The sequence below is a fragment of the Lipotes vexillifer genome, unplaced genomic scaffold (genome assembly GCF_000442215.2).
Source record: "Lipotes vexillifer unplaced genomic scaffold, Lipotes_vexillifer_v1.1 scaffold1002, whole genome shotgun sequence".
Taxonomy (NCBI): domain Eukaryota; kingdom Metazoa; phylum Chordata; class Mammalia; order Artiodactyla; family Lipotidae; genus Lipotes; species Lipotes vexillifer.
In genome coordinates, this window is record NW_006796766.1 from 637,259 (window position 1) to 647,278 (window position 10,020).

A 10,020-nucleotide genomic window follows, 5' to 3' on the forward strand; every position below is an offset into this window, starting at 1 on the left:
GTGCAGGAATGGACCCAGGAGGTGGCAGGAAGAAGGGCCTGGGGGTAGGAGAAGATATCCTCAAAAGATGGTGGGAAATGGGGGACTGATCATCTGAGTGTGTTAGGAATCCATGCTGCAAAATCCCTTCCAGGGCACCATGTACAAGGGCGCAAAGCTGGGCGAGTCACTGGGGGAGGAATCCCAGGGAAAAGGGCACAAGACCTCAGGAAGCCACTCAGGAAGAGGCACAGTGCCCACCGCTGTGGAAGGTCTCAAGCTGCCCTCCGGGGCACTGCCAGAGGAGAAAAAGCAGAGCCGGAAGGAAAGGCCTGAGGGAAAGCTGCCATGGAGGGTTAATTGCCAAACAGCTGGTGATTGGTGAGAATAATTACTAGCTTTGCCCAGCCACCTCCATGCCCTGGGCCAGAGGGCCCCGTGGACTCAGCACACCCATAGGTCAGCTCATGCTAGGTTGTCAGAGGCCACCACTCCGATACAGCCAACCCAGGAAGGAGTGGCAAGACCACTGCTTATGGAGAAGAGCCATTTGGAAGATCCGGAAGGGAGAAGCTGGAGGCCTGCAGCTATAAAACTGTTCACACTGGAGTTTTGAAAGAAACCAATACCATAAGCTCTAATTGGGAATCATAGTCAAGAAAGGAATTCACCATATAAAATAAGTGTTCTGTGCTATGAATCATGTAACTTTGTATACAGTATAATGGCAGAGATACCAGGAGGTTTTGCTTCATCCCTAAGTCAGAAATGAATGCCAGTTTTGCAGCTGGACATAAACCCTCATCCCCACCCTGAAGTTTTCCTTTTCTTTCCCATTCCCCCCAAACCCAAGGATCAGACTACTGTTAAATTTCACCGTATGATTGGATTTTGCGAAGACGGGAGGCAAACGGAGTGATTTGCATCAATGGAATTGCACTGACAGTGTTTCTTAATAGGATTACTAAAATTTTTAATATAAAATGAAGATTTTTTTAAAAATCGGGAGTTGATATTAGGTACTAGGACATTAGTTCGGATGATTTCATTTTTATTTCTACAGTGTTAAAAGTGCACTTATATGCTGGTTTATTTCCATCTTGGGAAAAAGAGACTGCAAATTGAAGGGAAGATTGTTACTTTTTCTTTTTTTTTAAAAAAAAAGGTTAAGGCAGATTTTAAGACTTATAAATGTTTAAGAAATTATAAACAAGGTTAGACCCTTCGGAAAAAAAGTTTAGAAGATATTCTTAAAGTAAATTTTTATAGTGTTAATTTTGTAATAATTTATGTTTTACTATATTACAGAGCTAACTGACCAGAATAGTTTCAGAAACAATATGAAACTTAGGAAAGTTGAAGCAACGTTTATATTTTTAAAATGTTCTTTGAATTATGTTTTTATTGTACATTTCTTCAGACTGAAAAGTATGTACATATCTTTGTTATTTTTGCACAATTTTCGTCTTGTTCGGTTTTAGAAGTCTGGTTTTTTTTTATAATTTATTTTGAGTTGTAATACTTGCAGGAGTAAAAACAAAAAAATCTCAGCAACAAAATAACCCTCTGATTTATAAACTCTTACACTCAAAGAAGGAAAACAAAAGTTGAGAGATTAAGTGGCTGCTTCTGAGAAATAATGTCTCAACAGGGACTAAAGGAGCAATTCAATGGATTTTAAACGTTTTAGCTCTCTACATCTTGAATTGCAAGCTGGAATAAAGAGGCTCCCCACCGAATGCTGCTTACTTGGTGAAAGACTGGCTCTGACCAAGGTGAGGACATTTCTGGAAAACTGAGCAAAAAGGGAAAACCCACGGTGTTTCTTCCTTCACAGTCAACTACAGGTTTACTTTATAATGATGTATTCAGAACTCACAGCTTGAAAAATGGAACGCAAATAAAAGGTTTTCTTTCGGTTTGTTTGAATGGAGTTCAACTGGACCAGCCTATAAAGCATTATTAGGGGGATATCGTTTGGGTACTTCTGCACACCCCACCTAGCCCTCTCTCCCAGCCCCTTGACTGCACACACCCCCATCTGCCTGAAGATCTCGTGACTTGTCGCCAGCCATAGAGGCTCCCCAACTCTGGTTGTTAAAGCGTAACGCAATGCATAGACCTGTCAGCCATAAAAAAAAAAAAAAAAAAAAAAAAAAAAACGCCCTGGAAAAATTTTGGGATAACTTGCTTTTGTATCAATGTACCAATTGTAAATAATGCTGGTCAACCTTTGTAGAGAATAGTTTATACAGCATATTCTATTATTGCTGATTCTCAGTGAACTCTTGTTTTAAAAAAGGAAAAAAAGAAATTTTCTATTTACACCTTCTATTTTGTTATGCTGTCAGCCCATGGCACTTTAACAAAACTCTGTGGGTTTTACGTAGCTGGTCAGTCATGGGGTATATTCAGTAACTGTTGTTGCACAGACGAGAATTTGCACCTGCTCATTTGTCCTTTCCTACTACCGATTTTAGAACCTTTTCCAGAAGAATTTTGAAGAAAGCATGTCCAAACATTCTAAACAAATGCCACACTTGTGGAGTGGGTTTCTTTTCTACAATCCATATTTTGTAACACTAAGTATTTTCCTTCTTTGTCCTGCACCTTTATGTATTAGCACTATCAGATAGAATTCATTCCATGCCTGTGATATTGTAAGCAGAATAAATGTCTAAAGTAGGTGTAAATAGTAAATCCTATGGCTTACAGTTTTAAAAAGGAAAGAACAAACATGTATCTATCGATACTGCCGTGGTTCAGCACAAGGTCTGGAGACATTCTCCAGTGAGCGATTGTATTTTTTTTTTTTTGCTTTTTTTTTTTTTTTTTTTTTTTTGTAACATGGCTTTGTAAATAAAATAATTTATATGTTTGTAAAAACAGTCTTCGGGTTTTCATAAAATTTAGATTTGGGGTATTGTTTTTTATTCTTCTGCGTGTATGTGTCCTCACCAGACGAGCGTTCCTCCTAGAAGCCACATTTAAGGTGAAGAGTGCGAATTCATTCAACAGATATTTACGGAGCATCCCATCTGTGGCTGCCCCTGAGCTAGGCACTCTGCTCAGGGATGAGAAGCATAGTCCCAGCTGCTGGCCGAAGGCACCCTGGTGGGGGAGACATAAATACACGATCCAATGTGTGATTACAGATTGTGACAAATTCAATGGTAGAAAGAATTGAGTTCTGTGAGAGAAAATAACAGGAGAAACTGACGTAAAATGGGTCAGAGGTTGTGATCAGGGAGTTTCCTCTGAGGAAGTAAGCTGAAGGCACAAAGTGTTGGGGAGATAATCCCAAGCAGAGGTGGTCCATGGTGGGAAAAGCCTGCTAAGTTCTTGGAACCTAAGGAACATGCACTGTGGACAGAGCAGGGAAAGGGATGGACAGAAGGCATGGCAAGGTCCCAGAAGGCCTCCTAGAGTTTGGATTTTTGTGCTCCATTCAGTGGGAGTCCTTCAAAGGGCTTTACATAAGGGCGTGGCGTGATGTGATCTGTTGAAAGATCTCTAGCTGCTGTGTGGAGAATCCGTCGGAAGTTGTTGCAAGAGACCCAGTGAGACATAGTGTTCGTGTGGTCCCAGGATGGTGACAGTAGATCTAAAAAGAAGTGAGTGGAGTCAAGATCCATTTTACATATTAAATTGACAAGACTGGTTTAGGAATTGGATGTGAGAGTAGGAGAAAGAATGACTCCCAGGTTTCTGCTAGAGCAATTGTGTTAGGTGGAGGTGCCATTTCTTCAGATGTGGAAAACCAGAGGAAGAACAGGCTTTGGAGAAGGGGGGGTGGCAAAAGGAATGTTTCATGAAGATCAGAAGTTCTGTTTTGCACATGTATGTTTGCTCACGTGTGAGATTACTGTGAAATCTCTAAGCTGCTGTGTCAAGAAGGCATGGGATACACATGACTAGAGCTCTCAGCAGGTCTAAGTTGGAGGCATCAACTTGGGAATCTTTGTTATATGGATGATATTTAGAGCCACAGGTATGGATGTGATTGCTCGAGAAGATGGAGAAGACGAGCAGGCGTTTGGAGGTTAGGCAGAAGCAGAAAAGCTTGCAAAGAACTCCAAGAGGAAGCGTTCACAAAGAGGAGAGAGAACCCAATAGACAGTGGTTCCCTGGAAGCGAGGACTGTGAGATGCTTCAAGCAAGGAGAAGTCAGCTGAGTTAAGTACTGTTGCAGTATGGGAGAGAGATGGTATTTAGTCTGGGGTTCTGCAGCATGGAGGTCTTTGGTGACTGTTAACAATCTCCGAGGGCTGTCATAACAAATTGCCACAACTTGGTGGCTTAAAACAACGTAAATTCATTCTCTCAGGGTTCTGGTGCCCAGAAGTTCAAAATCAAGCAGGGCTGCCCTTGCTCAAAGGCTGTGGAGGGGAATCCTTCCCTGCCTCTTCCGGTTTCTGGTGATGGCTCGTATTCCTTGGCTTGTAGACTCATCACTCCCATCTCTGCCACCTCCTTCATGTGGACTTCTCTCCTGTTTCTCCTGGGTTTCAAGCCTCCCACGGCCTTTCTCTTATAAGGACTTAAGGCTCACCCTAAATCCTGGATTATATCCTCTCAGGATACTTAAGGTAGTTACGTCTTTTTGCAAATAATTCATACTCTCAGGTTCTAAGGGTTACGACTTGGACACAGAGTGACCTTAGCGAAGCAGGTGTATTGAGGTGGCAGGAGAGTGAAGGAAATTCAGTTGTGTAGACAAGTCTTAAGAAGGTTAGAAGGCTCAACGGAGCGTTTGGATTTTGTTCCCTTTTGTTTCTTTTGTTTTTCAAGGGAGAAGGGTCCAGATCATGATTCATATGCTGGTGAGGGTGGGGCAATAGGGGAGGAGAGGTTGATGAAACAGGAGAAAGGGGTGATTTATTTTTTAAAGGGAAGTTTTTGAGAAGGCAGGAGGGAGGTGAACTTGAACACATGTGGACATACTGGCCTTTGTAGTGCGAAACAATCAACTGAGGCCTATTAAAAATTTTAAGAGTTTATCTGCACAAAAATGGGATTCAAATCAGGCAGCCCCAAACCAGAAGTGGTTAGGAACTCCACCAACAGGAGCTGGGGTGAGACTTCTATAGAGAAAAGGTGGAAGCAAAGTAAGGTAGGTATTGATTGGCTATAGCTTAAAGCCTAGTTGGCTGTTTGTGATTGATTGTCCCCAGCATTTTGGATTTTGTAACCTTGAGACATTTACAGACTTAGATTCTGGTTTGCTTACATAGGCCTCTAGGGCATTGGAGCATCTCAGTCTAATGGCCTCTTTGTTTGACTAACTTAACAGCAGTCAGAAGGACACTTCCTCCAGGGAAATGGGGAAGAAAGAAGTCAGCTCGTAGATTCACTGCTGAGAAGATGAGGGAATCCCCCATCTGATGGCTTCCATTTTCTCAGCGACCATGGGGCAAGCTGGGTGTGCCTGAGAGCTCAGGAGAAGTTTTGAGAAGAGTAAAGAAAGAATTAAGTACTTACTAATGAAACTGGATTGCCACACAGCATTGAGAGCACACTTGAGATTTGTGATCAAAGCACAGTCCTGGCATGGTGATGACAGCCTTGGGGAGTGGTTTGAGCACACCAAGGGTAGAGCAAGGCCACTTGGAGCCAACACTCTTGGGCAAACTTCGGCAAATTTCTTAGCGTTTTGCCTCAGGCCTAACTGTAAATATTTTCACTATTGTACAGGAAAAAAAAAAAAAAAACAGAGGAAGCAGCTTTGAAGCTTGAAGAAGCTTCACAGCTTCACAGAGGAAGCACGTTGCACATAAACGTTTGTATAATTGGATTATCCATAGCCACAAAACATCAGTGTGGCGCTTCTAGCAACAAGGACATCATTTATCCCTTGGTCCTGAGCTTTGTCTGTGACTGGCCATCCCTCACTGTTCTGGCCTGGTGACTTCTAACTCCATTTTTTTTTTTTTTTTTTTTTTTGCGGTACACGGGCCTCTCACTGTTGTGGCCTCTCCCTTTGCGGAGCACAGGCTCCAGACACGCAGGCTCAGCGGCCATGGCTCACGGGCCCAGCCGCTCCGCGGCATGTGGGATCTTCCCGGACCGGGGCACGAGCCCGTGTCCCCTGCATCAGCAGGTGGACTCTCAACCACTGCGCCACCAGGGAAGCCCTCTAACTGCATTTTGAAGGGAGCCTAGACATCCTATATTTTCCCACCCTGGAACTGAGAAGCCTCAAAATTAGTCATAGGCTTGGAGAATCAGTATGAAAACTGGAAGTAATATTGAAGACCCTCTTCTGCAGGTGAGGAAACTGAGACACAGACAGGTCGAATGAGGTACCAAGAGCACACAGCTGGCTAACAGGCAAGCCTGTCCCCCCTTCAATCTGGTGCACTTTCCATTATATTTCCCTGCCTCCTGTAGAAATAAACTCCATCTACCGACTTTTCTTCCTAAGCTCCTGTGGATATTTCCATAAAGGTATTTTATAATTCTGTGTGCCTCCTAGCTGGTTTACTCAGGTCTCTAGAATTTATTTTACAATACTTCAATATTTTTCTCCTTTTGATTTTTCCACTAGGCAATAACTTCTTACTTTCTGATCTGGTTGGAGCTATTCTGGAATATCAGGTTTAAGGTATCCATGTCACTGAGCAAAGTTCCCAGGAATGTATTTCAATAAGTTTATTTTCTGTTCATTACATCTTCATAAGCCCTTCAACTAGAAAAGTAAATGAGGAAGGTGTAAGAAAACTGAACGCCTCACTCAATCAGTCCCACGCAAGTCTGAATCATTGCAAAATCACAACGGGAGCCAACAGGTCGGAGGCGCTGCATTTATTGTGACAATTGAAATCACAAATCTGATCTAAGGTCATTAACATTGGAAGGGTTCTCAATTTTAGAAGATTCTGGAGCTTTTCTGGATTCCTCCTTTCACCTTTAGGTATTTCAGTAAATTTTTTTTTCTTTTTTTTTTTTTTTTTGCGGTACGTGGGCCTCTCACTGTTGTGGCCTCTCCCATTGTGGAGCGCAGGCTCCGGACGCGCAGGCTCAGTGGCCATGGCTCACGGGCCCAGCCACTCCGCGGCATGTGGGATCTTCCCGGACCAGGGCACGAACCCGTGTCCCCTGCATTGGCAGGCGGACTCTCAACCACTGCGCCACCAGGGAAGCCCCTTCAGTAAATTTTTAATCAAAGCAGCAGCATCATCATAAAAGCGTTCGCATCATCAGGCACCTGAGCTAGCTGCTGGGGGTGGGGGGCTGTGAAAGTAGGAGTTTGCATGGTCTGTATTAGGGTTTTCATTTTCTCTCCAGCCACTTCACTTCTCTATTGGATTTCCTAGCTGGCCTTATCACTAACCCCCCTCCACTACCCACCCCCAAATCTCCCCCATGTTCCTGAATAATCCAGATGCAGTGTTGGAGGGCTGGCAGGTAGAGGGTAGCAGTTCTGGCACATTATTGGAATAGGGCAAAGGCAGAGCCCCATGGAAGTGAAGAGAAGGGAGAGGAAAAACATGATTCCGGGGCTTTTCCTTTGGAAAGAATCAGATGCATGTTTTTGTTTCTGTCTGCAGTTTTTACAAGTCTCTTGGTCCTGTCCAGCTCAATAAACTGAGAAGGTTTGGATCCATACTAGATGCTCAGTACTGGGCCTGACTGGCTGCTGGACACACCAGAGAGGGTATCTCCTCCAGTTCTCACTGTCCAGCATTTGGAGGATGTTCCCTCCGGGTCCTTGCCGAGCCCAGTACTGTTCAACATTTTAATTAATGAATTGGCATTCAAAGTAACCTTGGTGAATTAAAGCCATGAATACAAACAGACAGATTTATAGAATAGATGTCACCTTTCGGGGGCACAAGGGAGGTTTCTGGTGCTAGCAGTGTTCTGTATCTTGACCTGGGGGCTTGTTAAATGAATAGAATCACTGATGAAATATTTATCTGATTGTGTACTTAAGATTCATTAATTTTACTGTGCACTTTTAAATTTAAAAGTTTGGGCTTCCTTGGTGGCGCAGTGGTTGAGAGTCCGCCTGCCGATGCAGGGGACACGGGCTCGTGCCCCGGTCCGGGAAGATCCCACATGCCGCGGAGCGGCTGGGCCCCTGAGCCAGGGCCGCTGAGCCTGCGCGTCCGGAGCCTGTGCTCCGCAACGGGAGAGGCCACAGCAGTGAGAGGCCCGCGTACCGCAAAAAACAAACAAACAGAAAAACAAACAATAAATTTAAAAGTTTACACACAGACACAAAAGGTAAAGGGTAAACTTGGAGCCATAATTGTCTTTGCAGAAAAAAGAAAGTTAGAAGTGGTTTGAGGAGAATACTAATAAGCCCGTTTTCTCCCCAGAACCCCCAGAGGCAGTAGGTACCACAGAGAAGGGGTGCACAATGGGTTGAAAATGGGGAAGAGGGGCTTGAAGTCTCACATGAGGTTGTCAGGCCCCTCAGAGCCCCCTTCACCTCCCACATGCAGCCAAGTGGCTACTCTCTCTCCCACCCCAGCAGGGGACTAAAAAGTTATTTGCTGGAAAAATTGAATGGGAAGCTGAGATTCAGGATCCAAGGAAACCAGGTCCAGCAGAGAAAGTTACCTTGGGGTGGAATAGGGGGGTGGGATGAGGCACAAGATTGTCTCTTTTCATCATAAACTGTAGAATTTTAATGTGTTACAAAAATGTGTGTGTTGCTTTGATATTTAAAAAATTCAGATAAGTATATTATCAGGACACCTACACAATGATGAAATAAATGGGAGCCATTAGATGATCTCACTTTTGTGTTTCCAGAGTACAATGTTTGGCTCTGGGCTTGGCAGCTTAGAACACTGGGTACAGGACCAGAGAAAAGTGGTGAAAGTGATCAAATATAGTTGATTACAGTGAATAGTTGTGGAATACACTGTCCTGGAGAGGGCTAAAAATGGAATGCCTGGGATGGCCTTAAAAACAATCCTCCTTCGGGCTTCCCTGGTGGCGCAGTGCTTGGGAGTCCGCCTGCCGATGCAGGACTGGGCCCCTGAGCCAGGGCCGCTGAGCCTGCGCGTCCGGAGCCTGTGCTCCGCAACGGGAGAGGCCACAGCAGTGAGAGGCCCGCGTACCGCAAAAAACAAACAAACAGAAAAACAAACAATAAATTTAAAAGTTTACACACAGACACAAAAGGTAAAGGGTAAACTTGGAGCCATAATTGTCTTTGCAGAAAAAAGAAAGTTAGAAGTGGTTTGAGGAGAATACTAATAAGCCCGTTTTCTCCCCAGAACCCCCAGAGGCAGTAGGTACCACAGAGAAGGGGTGCACAATGGGTTGAAAATGGGGAAGAGGGGCTTGAAGTCTCACATGAGGTTGTCAGGCCCCTCAGAGCCCCCTTCACCTCCCACATGCAGCCAAGTGGCTACTCTCTCTCCCACCCCAGCAGGGGACTAAAAAGTTATTTGCTGGAAAAATTGAATGGGAAGCTGAGATTCAGGATCCAAGGAAACCAGGTCCAGCAGAGAAAGTTACCTTGGGGTGGAATAGGGGGGTGGGATGAGGCACAAGATTGTCTCTTTTCATCATAAACTGTAGAATTTTAATGTGTTACAAAAATGTGTGTGTTGCTTTGATATTTAAAAAATTCAGATAAGTATATTATCAGGACACCTACACAATGATGAAATAAATGGGAGCCATTAGATGATCTCACTTTTGTGTTTCCAGAGTACAATGTTTGGCTCTGGGCTTGGCAGCTTAGAACACTGGGTACAGGACCAGAGAAAAGTGGTGAAAGTGATCAAATATAGTTGATTACAGTGAATAGTTGTGGAATACACTGTCCTGGAGAGGGCTAAAAATGGAATGCCTGGGATGGCCTTAAAAACAATCCTCCTTCGGGCTTCCCTGGTGGCGCAGTGCTTGGGAGTCCGCCTGCCGATGCAGGAGACGCGGGTTCGTGCCCCGTTTCGGGAGGATCCCGCATGCCGCGGGGCGGCTGGGCCCGTGGGCCATGGCCGCTGGGCCGGCGCGTCTGGAGCCTGTGCTCCGCAAATGGGAGAGGCCACAACAGTGAGAGGCCCGCGTAACGCAAGG

The 10,020-nt window shown here is 44.6% G+C and overlaps 1 protein-coding gene across 2 annotated transcripts in view; it reads left to right on the forward strand.

Annotated features, from left to right (window-relative positions):
* Positions 1 to 2,413, forward strand: part of ATXN7L1 (ataxin 7 like 1) — a 245,187-nt gene extending 242,774 nt beyond the window's left edge. For both annotated transcript variants that reach the window (XM_007468978.1, XM_007468979.1), the window contains one exon: positions 1 to 2,413. This exon is cut by the window's left edge. The gene's annotated coding sequence lies outside the window, so the exon portion shown is untranslated.
* Positions 2,414 to 10,020: the final 7,607 nt, after the last annotated feature.